We start from the raw sequence: 21,109 nt of genomic DNA, 5'->3' as shown, positions 1-21,109 counted from the left end.
CCAAGCAGTTTCCTGAAACTAGATCAAATTTGCCGTCGATTGCTTGCAGACGCATCGAATTTCATCAATTTTTCATAAAGTTGTAAGCATTTGAGTTAAGGTGAAATTTTGCCTATCTCAATCATTTTGCCTAACCCCTGCATATAACGGTTTTAGCACAATTTATCAATTTTTTTTCAGATTTTAAAAATAGTAGGCTTTGTAAACTTGACATCTTTAGACGAATTCCATGCAGCATGAGTCGAAAAAAATAAAAATCGTGCTCGATAGTCTTCGATTTGGATTAAATTTTGCACATGCTTTTGGTATGGTAGAATAAGTGTTTTCCATAGAAAAATTGATCATTTTGGCTCAAGTGGAACTTTTTAAAATGGCCTATGAATTTTTGCATGCAACTTATTTGAAAAATTCTAACTCCGAAACTGTTGATTTTAGAGAAAAATGTTCTATGAAGAAGTTGTAGTGAACCGTTTGGACTATAAGAAAAAAATATACACTGAAAAAATATTTTATTAATTTTCATACAAAATTCAAAAATAAAACTTAAATTTTAAATTACACAAAAACCCCATTTTTAATATTTTTTAAATTTTCACCATATAATCTTGATAGTAAAAAGAGTTTTGGGACAAAGTTTCATGATGGAGAAATTTTTAATAAAAAAGTTTTTCTAAGAACAACTTTTGGACGATTTTCAAAATTTTGATATTTTGTCAAAATAAATACGTTCTGATGATACAGTAAGCAACTTGAAATGATTCTAAGCCATAATGATTATATGAATAATTTCTCTAGAAGTAGCCATTTGTGAATTATATCTAGTTTAATGCAAAAAATATTATTTAAATATTAAAATAGGCCATTTTCATTAGTTATTCGTGATTCTCCATCAAGGAAAATAAGTAAATGTAAAGTAATATGGTCTTTACTCTCGAAAACGAATTATTATTAAAGGAGAAACGCGAATAACTAATGAAAATGGCCTATTTTAATATTTAAACAATATTTTTTGCATTAAACTCGAAATAATTCGAAAATGGCTACTTCTAGAGAAATTATTTATATAATCATTATGGCTTAGAATTATTTCAAGATGCTTACTGTATCATCAGAACGTATTTATTTTGACAAAATATCAAAATTTTGAAAATCGTCCAAAAGTTGTTCTTAGAAAAACTTTTTTATTAAAAATTTCTCCATCATGAAACTTTGTCCCAAACCTGTTTTTACTATCAAGATTATATGGTGAAAATTTAAAAAATATTAAAAATGGGGCTTTGTGTAATTTAAAATTTAAGTTTAATATTTGAATTTTGTATGAAAATAAATGAAATATTTTTCCAGTGTATATTTTTTTCTTATAGTCCAAACGGTTCACTACAACTTCTTCATAGACCATTTTTCTCTAAAATCAACAGTTTCGGAGTTAGAATTTTTCAAATAAGTTGCATGCAAACATTTATTCTACCATACCAAAAACATGTGCAAAATTTAATCCAAATCGAAGATGGTCGAGTTCTGTGACTGACCGATTTGACATGGAATCCGTCTTTAGCAATTGTTTACAGCTTAAAATAACTATCGACTTTGCCGAAGCGATCATATACCTACAATTCCGTTCGACCAAAATTGTTAGACATTATGAGTCTGGCGCTTAGGGCGTTTTTGCGAATAGCAAATTTACAAGCAATGTTAAAAGCAAATAGTTAAGTGCATTTGGGTACCAGTAAACCACAAGAATGTTTATGATTATATTGAACGTTTGTTTACATTGTAAAACTATTATACTGTCATGTAAAATAATTTTGAACCTTTTTTTAAGCTTGTCATACTTTCAGATCACATATAAAAAATATATTAAATATCATATCCTTGGAAAAATTAGACATGAATGCTCTGACCTTTCGTAAGTGGATGGCAACGAAAACACCTGCCCGAACTTGCCCGATCGCAAGAATGGCCTATACGCAATATCCCTGTTTTTTTTTTTAATTTTACTTAAAAAGTCCAACAAAATTTTATTTTTACCATCAAATTTTCACCAGACCTGTTTTATGTTAATTAATGACATAGTCATATGCGATGTATGGTATTTTAATTGAAAAATTGCAAGCAAAAGTCAAATATTTCGGTTTTTAGCATATTTTTTAAATAAATGTCTATATTTCAAAAATAGTAGGCCTTGGAAATTTGACGTCTTCAGCAATTATTTTCAGTAAAAAATAATGATCAACTTTGCCGAAGAAACCATTTACCTAAACTGCCATTTGACCGAAATGGCATTTCAGTCATTTATGCGAATAACACTAAAAAATATGACTTTATCTCAAAACATCGGCCTCAATGAAAGGATCATTTTCGCTGAAAACACCAAACATCTATCTCTTCATTCCAAAGAACTACAGGTTGTTTCCGCGTTTTTTTCAATTCTGCCCCAGTGTGCGGCACTGAGTGGGGTTCTGGTAATTTCCTCCAGGTTTCTGGAAATGTTTTCCACGTCACACGGACATTGAACATAAGTTTGACTTTTTCTAAAGCTCTAATATTATTTAGTTCTTTTTTTGTTAAAGTGAACTAAATAATATTCTTGAGAAAGCCCTTTCCGAACAATGCCAGATTGGGTTCTCTTTTTCATAATGATTACTTGCACTGGGGAAAATCCAAGTAAATCATTTATTCCATTTTTGATCTCTTCAGGTCACATGAGAGACCTTTCAAGACGACTTTGAACAACGTTCAGTTTGTCGTCATAAGTAAAAAAAAAATGTGCTTCTTCTCTTCAAGATGTTTAAGAAGAAGTTCGCGATCTTTAAGAGTTTCTGGCAAAACACGACAGTCTCCTCTCTTTGCGATTTGGAAGAAAACCTTGATTCTCCTAATGGAGTTCAAGATCTCCTGCCTAAATCTCCCAAATTCGGAACAACTGACCACGATAGGCGGCACTCTTTGCTTCCTCACTTGAATCAAAGAGCCTGGGCTAGAGGCTGGTTTGATTTGGTGTTCGGATAATTTGTCTCGAGCATCGAACTGATTGCTCGTTTCGATACAATTATCAACATTATTTATTTCACCCTTGGAAGAAAGTTCGCATTCCGGAAAAACGTCCTTTCTTCCATTCTTGCCACGTGTAGTGACAGTTTTAAATCCCATTTTTTTTTGGAAGGAAGTTGTGAATTCAGAGATTCCCCCCTTCTTTTTATTTGTAGTTGCAACCATGTTTAGTGAATAAACGAAAGAAGGCGTGACCTCCTAAGAGGTTTATTCCCAAGACGGTTTCCAAGAAGGATTACCACCGCTAGCTTTCGCCAACGGGTCCAACAAAAAATCGAAGGCACGGGTCCAAACAAGGATCGTAAAGGGATCAATAGTAGAAAAAATAGTACTGAAAAGTACCGTTTTTAATTTTAGCACTTGAAAGTACAGTTTTTGTAGCACTGAAAAGTAATGTTTTATTGCTTTAGGTAGTTTTTAAAAAACTCCAAGAGCAGAGAGAATTCGTGTACGCACAGCACGAAGGTACGATGCGCACTGTTTCAAAATTGTATGCTACACAGAAATGTATCGCCATACCGAGTATCACTGTTTGTCATGAAATTTGAGATAAGAAGCAATTTATTGATGATGTAGTAAGTATATCCTGCTGTTATTACCATTGTAAAAAATGATAATTTTAAGTATCTTGTTAAAAATAAATAATCCTACCTTGTACTAAGCATGTTCATGGAGAAATGACACAGCCTTATCCTTAATCCACAGCAGAGAGTGTATCCTTGATCTTGATCAGTGTCTTAGAAAACTCATTACAATTACATTTCTTTTTCTTTTTTCTTTATTTTTTCACTGGTTTCAGCCTAACAGCACTCACTGTTTACTGTTCATGTGTTTCACTTCTATTTTCATGTCATTTTCTGTTATAACACAAATTCTTCAAATTATCCCCATTCAACAGCAGCTTTTTTCACGTTATTCAAACCATATTCACTATCAGATTGATGCTTAAATCACCGAAACATCAAAATGCCCTCCCTTGTACGAAATCTTCTGAAATCCACCATTAACACTACCGCTTGTGTTGTTACAATACACAGTTTTTCTCAGTTTGTATCAATCTTCACTTTTAGCAAAAAATCAGCCCACCTGTGCTTGTTAGCATGCAGCTAAATAAAAAAACACACTGAATAAAACTTCACTTTGTTTAAGCCGGAATGGGAAGGTCGTCGTATTTTTCCCGCTTTTCGCTTAAAGACCATTTCCGTTAAATTCCGCTGGTGTTTACGGCTTTCACTGCGGTGCTTTGTTCGGGTATCGTTGTGCGCTATTCGTTAACTGAAGTTTCAATCGCCTCGAGTTACGGGTGGAAAGCCGCAAGATGGTTTCGTCGTGGAGTATTTTAATTTGCCATCAACTCATGGTGTTTGCAGTTTTGAGTTTTCTCTCCGGTTTGATCTAGCGCTGGATATGGTTTTCCGCTGAATCTATATGATGGTCCAAATGAGTGCCTTTCGGGGAGAAAATGAAATACAACTGGATAAGAACTATGTTTTCAGGTAAAATTTGAGTTTATAAGGTATGTATTTGAAATTTTTTTCAATAGATCAAAATATGTCGTACGACATAACTCTCATACAAACAATGTATTCAGTTTCGTTACACATTTGAGATTTTTTATATTGTGTTAATGTCTTATCATAGGCACGAAACAAGCTCGCCAGCTGCTAATCCATCCACGCCTGATTCGGACACGATTGGTCTTGATTATGTCACTACACATGTACATGCAATGAAATCAGAAGACCATACACTCTTCTGTACCGGCGCCACCAGAAACAAAAACCAAACAAAAACATATCATTGCCCAAAACGAGTTTATACATATTTAAGATAGTGAAAATGATATTGAGATTGAAAATAAAAATTTTGATGATAACAATCATACGAATCTTTTTGATTCATTCATGTTTCATCCATAAAATAAAACTTTTTCTCTTTCAATTGTGGCTTAGTAGTTAAAAATTAATTACTTCCATCTCGAACAGTTACTACTTTTAGCGTAGTGCAAAAAAGTATAAGCCCTTAATTTAATCCAAAACCATAACAACTAACTCCTTGCCAACTAATAACATTAGTTCTACATGTACATTGACGTACACCCAACCTTTGGCACAAACCATGTGTGCAAATCTGTTGTATTATAATAACGCTGCAAAGTTTGGTCAAAGTTCATGAATGAGCTCGCATTAGGTTACCGACGACCGACGCACTAAAAGCACGGATTTGTGGTAGCAGACCAGAGAGTGAGCTGTCATATTGCTGCTCAGGACCCAGTGCAGGTTAACCACGTTCTACCTATGTGGTAAACACGTGGTACAGTATAATGAAAATCCTTTATTTTAGGTCCATTAAATCGGTAAACCACTAGTTGCCTCCATTATGGATATGGTGCTACTGTGAAAAGGTGTGAACGATATGTGGTGTGAACATGTAATTTGAAATAATTAAGCAGTTTTCCATTTTCGGTTGAATTTGGATTTGGATTAGAATGAGTAGGGTAGGTGTACCAGTTATGGCCATAGTGGGTCCCTATTTCGCCATACGTGATATCTTGAATGCCTTCACATTTTGAAAAATCTTTTGTGTTTTAGCAGTAAGATAAAGAATAAATCTTGATGTTAAAACATTCAGAAAGATTAAAAATGTTAAAGTTATCCATATTTTGCATATGGCCAAATAGGGAACCACTATGGCCATAACTGGTACACTTTCCCTAATTGGAAGTGAGTGATGCTACCAAGGCAATACTTTATGCAGGAACAAAAATAAATGAATACTAATATTTTCCGTTTGTTTCAAAATATTTTAAAGGCTTATGTGGATATCGTTGTGCTGACAAAAAAAGGATGTTAGCAAACAATTGAATTAGTAAAGGTTTAAATTTATTCTCAATTCTTTGCGACGTAATAATATTTTTCTTATTTTTTTCTTTTTTTTTTTGCTAAAACGTTGTAAAAAATATAAATGGAAATTTAAATACAAGCTTTATTTCTCAACGAACATTTTTTATAATAAAGGAATGAATGGTTAGGAGGATCTAATTAAAACCTAACCGCTAACGGAGGAGCCTGTAGAGTACCAGGGCGCCCTCGATAGTATTGTACCCCAAACTCTAGCTACCACAGCCCCTAATATGCTACCCAGTGTAATGGTGCAGGCGACCTTGTATTTCTCCGAAATAATCGGCTACCCTTTTTAAGTCTCAAGCTTGAGGCTAAATTAGGGTAGAATTATAAATTTAGTTGAAATTATCACCTATATGGTATCACTTTTTCAGTTTTACACAGTGTATACTGTGCTTTTTCCCCTTTGGCGACTTCTTATAGATACTGATCTGTTTGTTCAAAACTTATCTTTGTTGTGCTGATATTGCAAAAAGCTAAGTCCTGCCTAGTTTGGGTAGTGGCTACGGTTAGGATAGCTCTGATCAATCTTCAGCGTAAAAGATACATCTTTGCAAACTCATTCAAAATAGTATAGTCCTACTGCCGCTAGTTCAAGAATCTTCTATCTAGGTAATCTTGTGGACCCAGTTTTTGCTACTTTCAGTAAACATGAAATGCCAAACTGCTACACTCATTTCTGAGTAAACAACCAGATATGTATAAGATCAAAATTGATGTTTCTGTCAATGACCTCAATAGGAAATACGTCTATTGTTCGGTTTATTTACCACATCATGAACCATCCCTACAGATGATTTCAAACGAGTTGTCGTACACTGTGTAACACAAGGCCTTTCGCTGATTGTGAGCAGTGATGCAAATGCTCATCACATCATCTGGGGCAGCTCAGATATTAATTTGAGAGGCTCCAGTCTGATGCAATACTTGAGTAGTACAGATCTTGGATTACTTATTATTGGCAATCGCCCAACCTTCGTGGTGTCTTCTAGAGAAGAAGTGTTAGACATAACGCTCTGCTCGAACAGACACACGAGTCACGAGTTGACAAATTGGCATGTATGAAATTAGCACGAGTAGACAAATTGGCAAATGAGTAGTCAATATCTGATCATCGCTACATCTTCTTTGGACATTCAAATGTAACCTTGCAAACTTTGCGTTTCAGGAATCTCCGGTCAACCAACTGGGAGCTGTATATTGAAATGGTTGCGACCAAATTCTATGGATACTCTCTGTCCATTGAAAATCCAAGTGATTTGGATGAGGGCGTTGATACTAGCACATCGTACATTAAGGAAACTTTTGAAGAACTATGTCGTCTGCGGTCTGTGAAGCCTACACGAGGGACCCTATGGTAGAATTCGGAGCTGACTAGACTCAGGAAACAATGTAAAAGAAGTTGCAACTAAGTCGTTCAAGTTGGCTCGCAAGGTCTACAAGAAGGCTCTTCGAACTGTTGAACGATCCAGCTGGAAAAACCTTTGTATAAATGTTTCCAGTTTGAGTGAAGTCAGTCTGCTGAACAAAATCTTTGCAAAATCTAAGCATTTACAAGTGAACGAAATTCGCTTAACTAATGGTGGCTTTACTTCTTCTGATGAAGTAGTTTTACTATGTACAGTCAACACACATTACGAGCTACGAGTCTCAGGTATCGGCTCGCAGTATCGTAACAACTAAATCGATTCAATGGGTACTCAATAGGTTTGTTGTGGTATAATACTGTTCTGCTCCAGAAGGGATTTGAGATTATCAAACATGTTTAGAAAAAGCTTCTTGTAAGCTGAGAGAGATTTACGAAGAGAAAAAATATCAACGTCATATGCTGCCCAGATTCCACTGTCACGAAACGTCAAATGCAGCCCACCGTTTTTATGGCTGAAAAAGTGAGAAGTATTGTATAAAAAAACTGTTATTAAAAACCTCAGTCGGCGGAGCAGTTTCTTCCAAAGTTGCTAATAAAACTAAACACAAGATTAGTTAGTTCCAATGTCTGCTACGTTTACTGGCATGAAATTTCACTCAAAAGGCTATTTATGATTCGGTGTGATGCAAACGCAATCATTTTTTGCTGAGAGGTTCATGTGAGGGTTTGAACGACTTGTGCATGATTGGTGTAAACACAAAGTGGAATAAGAAAAAAACTCAGCAATCACAGAAAAAGAAGACCGTCTTCGCGAGTCTCGTCTCAGCTTGTAAGCAGTTTTGCTACCGGGCATATTCCCAGATCCTGGCTTGATATTACTGTGAAGTTTATCCCGAAAGGAGGACGTGCATCGTATGAAGAAGCGAAGAGTTCGTATACGATATCGAGAAAGCAATCGCTCTGAAGCAATCATGCTTGGGTGTTTTCTTGAATATTGAGGGTGCCTTTGTCTTTCGAGTCTTTCGATGCCATATTGGAAGCTGCACGAAACCATGGGTTACCTACAATGATTACCAATTGGATTCATCAAATGCTCAAAACCCGACATCTCTTCTCGACAATGCGTCAATTGAGTGTTTGCGGATGCCCCCAAAGTGGAGTCTTGTCACCACTTTTGTGGAATCTCGTAGCAGATACGCTATTGAGGCAACTCAATAATAGCGGTTTTCCAACATATGGATTTGCCGATGACTATCTAGCTCTGATAGTTGGTATGTGCATAAGCACCCTATTCGACATGATGCAAAGTGCTCTTCAGGTAGTCGAGAGTTGGAGTCACCAGTATGGCTTTTCGATTAACCCGAATAAAACATCTATTGTTCATTTTACGGAAATACGAAACCGTGATGAAATTCGACCTTTACGACTTTTTGGCATTGAAATTAATGTGACTGATCAAGTAAAGTATGTCGGAGTAATACTTGATTCCAAACTTTCATGGACACCTCACATTGATTTCAGAGTCAAAAAAGCTTTGGTAAAACCTGGGGCCTCAAACCCAAGTATATCAATTGAATTTACACAACAGTTGTTCGACCAATATTGGAATATGGATGTATTTTGTGGTGACAAAAGGGCGAAGTGAGAACAATCCAATCAAAATTAGGTCATCTTCAAGGATGTGCTTGATGGCGATGTCTTGTGCGTTCTCTACGACTCCCGCGGTAGCGCTCGAGGCTTTTTTCTACGTTGTGCCACTACGCATACATCTTAAACAAGAAGCACTTTCATGCTCTTACCGTTTATGGATACTGGATATACTGCAGAAAAATCCAGTGAATCGTAGATCTACACACACTTCGTTGTTCCACTTTTGGTGAATTGGGACAAAATTGACCTAGCTCCAAGTGATCTTCAAGTGATCATCTCACAATTGCTTGTCACTTTCCTTACAGGACATTTACCACACAATTCCCTCCACGGGAAGAGTGGACGTCGGGCTATTTGGAAAGAAGCATATGAAACAATATAATATGTTACACAGATGGCTCCCTTCTTGACAGTAGAGCTGGTACAGGTGTACATTCTCGTGAGCTAAGGCTGAATCAGTTTTACTCACTTGGTAGAAAATGCACCGTTTTTCAGGCGGATATATTTTCTCTTATGTGTTGCTCAGTCAGTATTCTTTCATCGCTGGAAGTGAATTGGCTGATGAGCCAGCTCGCGATGGAGCATCGCATAACTTCATTGACCCTGAGCCAGCTATTCCAATTTCGAAGTGCTGGGTGAAGCATCAGATAAATTCCTGGGCGGCTACTCAGCACAATCAAGGAGTCGTGTCGTCAAACAAAATTGTAAATTACTGACCCATCTCCAAGGGTGGTGAAGTATTTAACAAATCTGTCAAAGCAAAGCTGCAGTCTATTAGTTAGAGCTTTGACAGGCCACTGCCGACTCAACTATCACATTACAAATATTCAGCGTGCTGACTCATTTGTGTGTGATAGTAGTGACTCCGAATATGGATTATGGATTCCAATTACTTGATAAACACTTATTAAGTGAAACTGAATCTTCAGGACATTCTGTTATTCTTAACCAGTTGTGGTAATGAGCTAAAGGGTGTCTTTACGCTCATGCGTTTTGCAGTGCCTTTTTTGGGGCGCTGTTCGAACCCATTGTGGTATGGAGCTACATGCTCTCATTTCGCTTATGCGATCTTCCCTCTTCAAGGGACCCCACTCCTATTTCCTCCCATCTTTCCTCTCCCATCGGGTAGATGATGAAATAGGCTCAAATATGGCGATGGCACAAATCTCCCAACTAGTGGGGAACGTGCCTTCGGAGCCGGCCTTCTCATACCTGATACCTGGATCAGTTCAAGCCGGCTCGCAAGGCCTACAAAAAGTTTACAGAGAACGATCCAGCTGGAAAAACCTTTGTACAAATGTTTCCAGTTCGAGTGAAGTCAGTCGGCTGAACAAAATCCATGTAAAATCTAAGGATTTCCAAGTGAACGAAATTCGTTTACTTAATTATGGCTCAACTAACGTATGGCAAATATTCAGCGTTTTGGCTCATTTGTGTAAATTATTAATTCAATTATATCGTAAGCCATATATAACACACCACTGCCTAATGCTAAGGAGAACCAAAGCTGCTCCCAGCTGGAATGTAGGAAAGAATGTTGATAAACAATGCAAAAAGGGCCATCGTTTACTTTCCAGCAACAGTAGTCGTTAAACAACGATTAATTTTCTTTGCTTACATTAGCTACATTCCCAATGAAACGACACCGGCTTCCAACATGCAAAACACATCCTACGCTCATATCGTGATACGCATATTTAATAAACATGCCTCTAATACCCAGCACAGAGACTGGATCAATCAGAATTCAGTGGACTGAAATCGATACAGATGTGTATTATAATCGGCCCTACATTGGGGTGCCCGAAAAAAAATATGTTTAAAAATGACGAGGATCAGCTGTAGATTGGAAGATAAGGTAATTTTTAGATTGCTTGGAGGCTTAGAGTATTTTTCATGAGAATTATGGAATTTCTGTTCACTTAATTCTTATACAAAACCCACCATAATATCTGGTATTTAATTTGACGTTAAGGACAAACAATCCATCATTCAACCATCAGACACCATTATTCTTATTCTTCCTGGCATAACGTCTTCACTGGGACAGAGCCTGCTTCTCAGCTTAGTGTTCTTATGAGCACTTCCACAGTTATTAACTGAGAGCTTTATTTGTCAAAATTGCCATTTTTGCATTCGTATATCGTGTAGCGAAGTAGGTATGTAGGTAGGTACCTACTTCGCACGAAAGATTATCCGCAAACACACCTAGCGACACCCGAGTGTCGATGCCTGCTCCCAGATAGACCACGTGCTGGTTGATGGGCGACATTTTTCAGATGTCATGGATGTTAGGACCTTCCGAGGCCCTAATATCGACTCGGATCATTATCTCGTTGTAGCTAAAATTCGGGTGCGGTTATCCAGCGTCACAAGTTCCAGAACAAACAGAACGCTGCGCTTCAATATACAACGCTTGTCGACTGATGGGGTAGCTGCGCAGTACCGTCAGCAACTAGACGAGCAGTTGAGAAGAATCAACGTTGCTGGAGACGTCGACAGCATTTGGAACCCTATCCACGAAGCTGTGACAACAACGGCGCGGGAAGTGATCAGCACTGGTCAACGACGAAGACGAAACGACTGGTTCGATGAAGAGTGCCAGAGAGTGACAGACATAAAGAATGTCGCCAGAAGCCGTATGCTTGTGGCCGGTACCCGACAGAACAGAGAGCGGACAGGGAAGCGAGAGCCGAAGAAAAACGAATCCACCGCAGAAAGAAAAGGCAGCACGAAGAAAGTGTGGTAGCTGACGCTCAAGAAAGCATGAACCGGAATGATATGCGGAGATTCTATGCAACGGTCAATGGTGCGCGGCACAATACCGTACCAGTGCCCGCCATGTGCAATGATCGAGAAGGGAATTTGCTGACCGATAAAACGGTGGTGGCTGTCAGGTGGAAGGAGCACTTTCAGCAATGGTTGAACGGTGGAAATGGGAATGTAGCGAGGAACAGGATGAACATAGATGACGACGATCAAGCTGTGGACCCACCGATCATAGGAGAGGTTAAAAAGGCTATCAGCGAGCTGAAGAACTGTAAGGCTGCTGGGAAGGACGAGATGCCGGTCGAGCTTCTCAAGCACGGAAGCGAGCAGCTTTACCAGTCGATCCACCGAGTACTTCTGAAGGTATGGGAGGACGAAGAATTACCCACCGGCTGATTGGATGGCCTCATCCGTCCTATCTACAAGAAAGGGCACAGACTGGAGTGTGCCAATTACAGAGGAATTACCCTGCTGAATTCGGCGTACAAAATTCTGTCGCACATCCTGTTTAGCAGACTGCGACCGCTCGAGGAGTCCTTCGTCGGCAAATACAAAGCTGGTTTTCGTGAGGCCGTTCGACAACGGACCAGATGTTTAGCTTGCAAATGATCCTAGACGGGAGTATAACTTGCAGACTCACCATCTGTTTATTGATTTCAATGCTTTGGCAGATAATGTCTGAAAATGGTTTTCCGGCGAAACTGATTAGGCTGATACGTGCTACGCTGGATGGTTCGAAATCAAGTGTTCGGATCGCAGGCGAGGTGTAAACCTCGTTCGTGACGTTAGACGATTTGAAGCAGGGAGACGCACTTTCGAATTTACTGTTCAACATTGCACTCGAGGGTGCTATTAGGAGATCTGGCGTGCAGATAAATGGCACTATTATCACAAGGTCGCACGGTTGTGCTACTTTTCCCCGAATGTCGTTTCCCCGAATGTCGGTTCCCCGAACGCCAGTTCCCCGAATGCCAGTTCCCCGAATATCCCGTTTCCCCGAAGAGCCCACTTCCCCGAAAAGTATTTGGAACTCATAATTTTCATATCTTTATACATTTCAAGGTGGTGAACGGACTGGTCATCTGATATGCACCCTTCTTTATTTGATTGGTGGTTCTTACGAGTTTTACGGTACTCAGCATTTTTTGCAACATGTGTATAGACAAAAATGTCCATATACCTCCTTCTTTTGATTGCTTATCGTTCTTTCTAATTCACCATCCTGCCACTGAAAACAATTATTGCGCCTATTTGAACTGCTACTCTTTTCGGGGAAACGGGTCATTCGGAGAAATGGCATTCGGAGAAACGGGTCATTCGGGGAACTGGCGTTCGGGGAACCGACATTCGGGGAAACGACATTCGGGAAAAAGTAGCACAATCAGGTCGCACATGCTCCTTGGCTTTGCGGACGATATGGACCTAATTGGAATTGATTGCAGGTCAGTCGAAGAGGCCTTCGTGCCTCTGAAGAGGGAGACAGCGAGGATAGGCTTGACTATTAATTCTACAAAAAAGAAGTACATGGTTGCAGGTAGAGATAGAGTCAGGCATGGTGGTGTAGGTGCTGAGGTAGTGTTTGATGGGGATGTGTTTGAAGTTGTTAGAGAATTTGTTTACCTTGGAACACTTGTGACATGTGACAACGACGTTTCGCGTGAAGTGAAAAAGCGTGTTGCGGCTGCGAATAGGGCCTTTCACGGACTACTTAACCACCTTAGGTCCCGCAGTTTGCAAACGGAAACAAAATTTGCCCTGTATAAAACATTGATTCTTCCGGTGGCTCTCTACGGGCACGAAGCGTGGACGTTGAAAGAGTCAGACCGGAAAGCTCTCGGTGTTTTCGAGCGTAAAGTGCTGCGGACAATACTCGGTGGGAAATTCGAAAATGGTGTGTGGCGCAGACGCATGAATCACGAGTTATATCAAGTGTACAAAGATGCGAATATTATCAATCGTGTATAATACGGCAGACTTCAGTGGGCTGGTCACTTAGTGCGAATGTCGGAAGAAAGAATTGCAAAAATAATATTCAGCAGGGAACCAGGTAGAGATCGGCGGTTTCGGGGAAGGCCACAAATACGCTGGCTGTACGCAGTGGAAGAGGACTTGGTGACCCTAAACGTTCGGGGCAACTGGAGAAGTTTCGCCCAAGACCGACGAAAATGGAGCTCGACAATACGCTCGGCAATGGCGTGACGCTACGCTGTAGCCATCAAGGTATCAAGGTAGGTATATCGTGTGGCCAGTACGATGATACTTTATGCCCAGGGAAGTCAAGGGAATTTCTATTACGAAAAGATTTTGAACCGACCGGGGTTCGAACCCAGACACCTTCAGCATGGCTTGTAGCCGTGGACTCTAACCACTCGGCTAAGGAAGGCCCCTATCAGAAATCATCTAAAACCAATTTTTCATTCATATCTGAAGAAACATGAAGATCACTGCAGATAGCAAGTGCAATAAAATGATAGGTTTTCATGAAATTGCTTCAATTTTACAAATAAAAAACTTGGTTTTGACTATATGTAAAAAGATGAAGATTATATTCCTTATAAAAATGTTACACCAACAAACAACAAATTCTTTTCAACAAATGTGAACGCTATTCCACTGGTCTTGCTCTTCTAGACATGGAAAAACATTCGACAGAGTTTGGCTTGAAGGATTGATTGTTAAACTACAAAAATTCAATTCTCCAACATGCATTGTTTCATACATACAGCATTGGACAAAACATTTGCAACTTGTTTGATTTTCCATACAAAATGACCAACTTTGGTAAGCTAGATCTCAGTTATTTATGACCGATTCGAATGAAACATTCACAGAACATCAAATAGAACTTAAATTTTAGCATATATTTTTGAATATTTTTCCAATCCAATTTATAAATAATAACGGTTTAACGAAAGTGTATTTTTCGACGAAAAATTGAAAACTATTCGTCTTAAAATCTGGTAGCCTTACTCATAAACTGTCTTCAGTAAACTTGTTCATCTCGTTAAAATCTACAACTTTGCTGAAGATACCATGAAGCTATTCCTTCAATATGTTTAGTTATGTCAATTATAAAAAAATCATCAAAAAATTCCATTTAATCAAACCGTTACTGCTTTTAAACTTGTTTTTAAATCACTCAAAATTATATGTTAAAGTTCAAGTTATGTGTGATGTTTTTCCAAAATTTCATTCAAATCGGTCCATAAATAACTGAGATATAGCTTACCAAAGTTGATTATTTTGTATGGAAAATCGAAAATGTTGCAAATGTTTTGTCCAATACTGTATCTGTAAGACTTTCTGTAAGAGCTGGTGTTTCTCAAGGCAGCATTTTGAGATCAATATTATACAATATTTTTATATCTAACCTACCTGAGTTACCTAAGAGATGTCAATTTTTTTTTTGCAGATGAGCCAGGCATCTCTGCCAAAGGAAGAAACGTGTAAAGGTCATTTCGAAAGCTTTTGCTTGCTTCGATAAACTTTTTATTGCCTGTCTATCTGTGTCAAAAATATGTACGGGAACACTCGGAAACCGAAACATTGTTAACGAATAAAAAAGGATTCACATTGTATGAACTACCCAGCTAAAATTAAATTATTATGTGTAAAGGAATCAAGAAAAGCTTCGAATTTGTAATGAACCGAAACTGAATCAACATTCGTGCACAGCTGAATATCGTTCAACCATGCTCTGCCTTGATTCAACTTTTGCCGTTAGCATTTCAGAGTGCTGGCTCGAAAACGGGCGCCATGAGGAAGAAAAATGTTAAAAGCAAACAACATTTTACTTTTGGCGCTTGCTTTCACACTTTGGTGTCGTTGAATGGACTGATTTTGACACATTTTGTTCGTTGATGGTGTCGAAATTGGAAGGTCTTCTACTCGGGTATTGTTCTAAATATGAAATCACAATAAATAAAACGTCACTTTTAAGGGTGACGAGTATTTTCTGGAATATAGAACATAATTTTGATTATTTCAAATCATTCCTACTATTCAGATCACTTTTGTTAATGTAAACCACTGTTTCTCAACCTTTGTAACCACGAAAAACCAGCTTGCTGTAAGGTGCTCGTTTCAGCGAGATTTGCGAATTGGCGGACCTACTGTTGAGAAACATGGGTGGAAACTAAATGGAATTGTTGAGGACGACATCTCCAACGATAGCCAAACTGAATTCTTTTTTTTCTCGATTTCTAGGACCGCATGCAATTCAAGCAAATCAATTCACGTTTTATTATTTCAAGTGATATATTGTCATTCGATACATCTTTCAGAATGGTATTGAACAGACGTTTATTTTGGTGTTATGAATTTGCCTGTTCTTTCCAAAGTGTTTAAGAAATTGTTCGGCCTAGATAGCCGTAGCAGTAAACGCAAAGCTATTCAGCAAGACCAAGCTCTCAGTTAATAACTGTGGCAGTGCTCATGAGAACACTAAGCTGGGAAGCAGGCTCTGTCTCATCTTAGACAGATCGGATCATAAACAACATAAATAGTATGATCTTGCTTGTTATGTCGAATGTGACACATAGGGTAAATGTTCCAATAGTGGAGGTACTGAGCATGGTTCAACTTTATTCAACCCCTCAAAATTTCAAGTAGTGCAATTAATGTACATGTTAATGTTGTAACGGGAAGTAACGGCAATTGACTCAATGAGAAAATTGATTTCATCGCAGTAATCCACGAAAAATAATACCTTCACTATTGGTACACTGTTCCTTTAGTTGTGGTATATTTTCAATTTGCGTTCCTATAGTTGCGATATCCGTTGTTTTGATATGGCATCCTCCACTATAGGAACATTTTACCGCAACTATTGGTACAAGTAAGAAAAGTTTTAGCAATTTTAGTGATATTTCATCAGTTTTAAAGCAATTTGAATGCTCTTTTCAACTATTCCGTGTATCAACAAGCCAATACGTCGGTTGGCAGTGTCGGTTCTGTGGCTAATGTAATAAAATGAGTGAAAACGGCACTACCGCAACTATAGGAACACCCACAACTAATGGAAAACTTACCCTATACGAATTTCCAGGATACTGACGCATTTTAGTATAACAGTATTTTTTTTCAATGGAGATGTCAAAAATTGCGCTTATCGCACATAACATTAAGCTGGTTCTATCGGTAACCAATTGAGCGACAACCGGATGGCGCGTTTTTGTTAGTAGTTGGAATAACAAAAATTATAACATAACTTCCTCTACACTTAACGAAATTGAAACAAAATATGTTATAATTTAAACAAAAAAAAATACTCAATATGTTTCAAATCAAGCAAAACTTAAACTCATTTTGTTACTTTTCATAACTGAATTATAACAAAATTTATTATAAGCAATTTCTCTCAATTTTTCCAACAAATTGTTTTATAATCATGTTTTGAATTGAAACAAATCGAACAGCCTGTGTTATTATAAAGGATTTTGATGTAGTAATGTTATAATTTGCTCCATCAATTTAAAGTGATTCTAACAAAAATGAAACAAAATTTGCTATTTATAACAAATCTTGATATAATTGTGCTACAAATATTCGTATTGAGCATGAGCATGAGCATGAGCATGATTGACCGCCCGCAGTTGCTACTCCGTTATTGCAAGAACAGCTGTACTTACACAGGGAACCAACAGATGTTACTCAGGATATTCAATGTGTAAGTACTGGTGCTCTCATTATTATAACAAACAATACCGGCGCCGGCTGCGTCCGAATGCAGGTCAATTTGGGAATGGGAGGGGAATGTTGACGTGTTACTTGCTTTATGGAAGCCGAGGAGTCCTCTGCACTTCCACAAGAAAACACTGGGAGTTTGGATATGAGAAAGGATTCGTTTGGTAAACGATAAAGATATATTTTTAAATGAATACGTGAACATGTACACGAATGTGTGCTACAAATATTCGTATTGGTACAAATATTCGGGTATTGACATTAATTTTTCCATAACAAATATCAAAAATCAAAGTCTGCTCGTCGATATTGAATTTAGTCTAAATTTAACAGATGCTCACTTAAGAATTATTGCATATTATTTCAAAATATGGGTGTCTTAAGGTGATGATAAGTATTGATCTAATTTTTTTGAATGAATTAACCTAAAAATGATTCCAAATTCACGTTAACCAATGTAAAATTAAGAAAACATTTTACTTTTAGAATCACAGGGAACTGATAATTTTTTTTCGGCGGTTTTACCCAGTCGCTAAAAATAATTGTGTGAAGTCATTAATTTTTCAAGCTTCCAGAAATAAAAAAATATTTTACAAATACAACGCCTGTGATATTTCTTGATCATGCCTAATGCTTCAAAAAACAACATGCTGTGTTGAAAAAGGATTTATTGATATTTGATTTCGACATATGAAGCCGACATATCGACCTCGAAGCAATTTAGGCGGCCTTCCCCTACCTTTATTTTTGATATTAGTATGTTGTTGTTTTGTTTTCATTCCATAAAAAGCTAAGCTATTGTTTTTGTATTTATTTCGTCTTCAAATAACACATTTAGGGCCGATTTCTTCACTTTCGCTTGAGTCGTAAGCCACGTTTACCCATATGATTAATTTAGGTTTTAGGCCTAGGCGGGGGTGAAGAATTCAATATATTTTTTAATGATAAAGATTGCTATTTGTCTTCATCTCGATAATTTTCATATAGTTTTTTATGATGGTGAAGTTATTTTCTCTAATGATATTTTATCTTTTACTAGTGGTCCCGGCAAACGATAAATTGCTTCTTAGTAGGCCAATTTTTGCGCTGCAAGATTTCCATACAAACTGTCAGTTTCATCTTGTCCCGTTGTTTCGTCTTTTTCTTTGAATATCTACTACTTTTTGTGCACAAAAACGCATCGGAACGCTTCATGAACACTTTAGTGAAATAATTTTCATAATCTGGTAGCCCGTTCGCAAGCCATTTCGTAACATACAAACACCACTTCATTTTTGAAAATTAAAAATGTGGGAAAACATTTATAACTCGATTATTTTTCACTGATCTACGAAATTATAAACAGTGACCCATTCCCATTCAAGTAAAAGCACATGCATCTTAAAATGTGATGTTTAATGACATCCTAGAATAGACTATTGGAAAAGACGTTATTTTGAAGCTATTTCCAAATTTTTTTTTGAACATGATAGTTCAAGTGACAATTTAGTTTAATAATAATCCCATAAATGACATGAAATCAAGGTCTCCAAATAGCTAATGTTACACACTAACATTCCTTCCCTCAATCCAACATTACTACAAGGACGTGGCCGGAGCAGTTATTGAATGGAGGCACTGAATGATGCACACTGAAGAAGTCATGGTCAATCCCAGCCATACTTCTAGTTAATTTTTTGTGCATCTTCGCTGACTTCGGTCAATCACGCAATAGCAACCATTGATATGTGTTATCAGTCTAAGCTAAGCTAAGCTAATTTCATAAATGACATGAAATCAATAATTTTTCAACACGATTAAACGAAGTTACACAAAATTAAATATAACCAACACATCAGGTGCGTAGCTAAAATCTGCTCCTTGGATAATTTTTTTTAACTGTCTGATACATAGAGAAACTTCTCATACTATACATCTCTGTGTGCCGTAAAATTTGAGAAAATGTACTGAAATCTGCTCAAAATCGATTCTTTATGATGTATGAAAACGACACATACGCTGTAATGGTCCAGAAAAGCTCGGTTTGACATAACTTTATTTTAAAGAGTTCTATATTGGCGTTACTTCATTTTAAAAAATCCCATATTGTTTCAAAGGCAAAAATAAAAAGGTATTCCTAAACGTTTACCATGTAATTGTGGTATAATTGCCTCAATGTAGTACGCAAATATCATTGAAGGCACATAAAAGTATAATGTAAACTGTAACTCAACTTAATTTTGTTCACTATATAGCTCACATATAATATAATATATGTGAGATATATGGCTGTATAAATAATTGATAAAGCAGATTTAAAAATATATGTGATCTTGTGACTTAATAGTATCTGTTGAAATTTCTCAAAAAACTGTATAATTACCTTTTGTTTGAATGAGCATCTTAAAAAATCACTTTACTTGTGCACTCGTACATTCTTCTAAAATAAGTCTTGGAATAATCTTCCATACATCCGGGGTACACCATCGCTGAAATCTGTTCAAGAAACGCACGCGAAAAATTTACATCAGACGGGATAATCCTTACCACACCAACACAGTAAAAGCCCACCCTCAAGGTGCGCTTCAAATCTTGCAACAGCTTTTTCCGTGAACTTGTAAATTTACACTTGTTACTTTCACGTTTTCCCTCTTGCAGCACAGCAAAATTCACTTTCCACACCGCGGACAAAAGCTCGCTGGCTTCCGATTAGCTCCGTCTGTATTTAATCTTCGGAAAATATCACCTGTTTTGTCATTCAAGCACCGCCGTTACTCCTCGAGGCATTATATTCAATTTATGATTCGACCTTTCCGAAGGGTGCTGATAACGCCCATGTTTCTCCCTTCAGTTTCCATGCATTTTAATGAATCTTTTCTCACTGATTGGATTGCTCTTCTTGCAAGATCAAATGTGCACGCTTAGTCGTAACTAATGGCCACTCATTAAATTCTCTTTCATATCGGAGCACTGGTTATTTGTCCCTTTTTTGCTATTTGCATTGCCTCATTAAAATAATTTCCGATCGAAGTCTGGTCGTCAGCATAGGAGAATGTGAAGCATCGTTTCAACACTCCTGCCACTTCAATCCACTATTTAGTCATGCCAAGACTGGTTGGAGTCAACGCAGCTCAACAAATCCCATCATTGAACCACACTGGATTATCGTGAAATCTGCTGAGTGGCCAACGCTTCACATCCCACAACTAATTAGTGCGGCAGAATTATTCCTTAGACATATTGTCAAAGTCGTTTGATGTCCTAAAGTTCTGCGAAGTTTTCAGTGATACACATTCCAAAACTATAGCTCCAACATCACCGGACACTCAAATCAGAGGAATTGTAACGATTTTTTTTCCCAAGCGAAGTGAAAACACATCCGGCGCCCACGAGCCACACAGATCCTTGGCTGTCGACTTTCCGATGATGACTAAACCGCCTGCAATCACCCACTGGCAATCGATCCCGGCATGCGAACCAAAAGATTTCCTGCTGAGAATGGTATCCAGTTCATTCCTATGTATACAATGCACTGCTGGTGAGATTCATTTGGTGAATTATTCGCAGCAAGTTCATGCTCGTGGATTGATTACTCACCACTTACTATTTCAATGGAACTATTTTGGCAAGGGATTCCTCCAACCTTTCATAATGCAATGGAATAACAATGGAGACCTCTAAATTAAATTTCTTCACTTCACTC

The 21,109-nt window shown here is 37.7% G+C and overlaps 1 long non-coding RNA gene across 1 annotated transcript in view; it reads right to left on the bottom strand.

Moving 5' to 3' along the window:
- The window catches only part of LOC110676086, a 175,069-nt gene extending 154,249 nt beyond the window's left edge, over positions 1-20,820 (bottom strand). Inside the window, exons 1-2 of the long non-coding RNA XR_002500057.1 lie at positions 19,790-20,820; positions 3,703-4,499 (exon numbers count right to left, since the gene is read on the bottom strand). This is a non-coding gene — a long non-coding RNA (uncharacterized LOC110676086). The remainder of the gene's footprint in view (positions 1-3,702; positions 4,500-19,789) is intronic.
- Positions 20,821-21,109: the final 289 nt, after the last annotated feature.

Source organism: Aedes aegypti, chromosome 2, assembly GCF_002204515.2.
Source record: "Aedes aegypti strain LVP_AGWG chromosome 2, AaegL5.0 Primary Assembly, whole genome shotgun sequence".
Lineage (NCBI taxonomy): Eukaryota > Metazoa > Arthropoda > Insecta > Diptera > Culicidae > Aedes > Aedes aegypti.
This window is presented reverse-complemented; position numbering and strand designations above follow the sequence as displayed.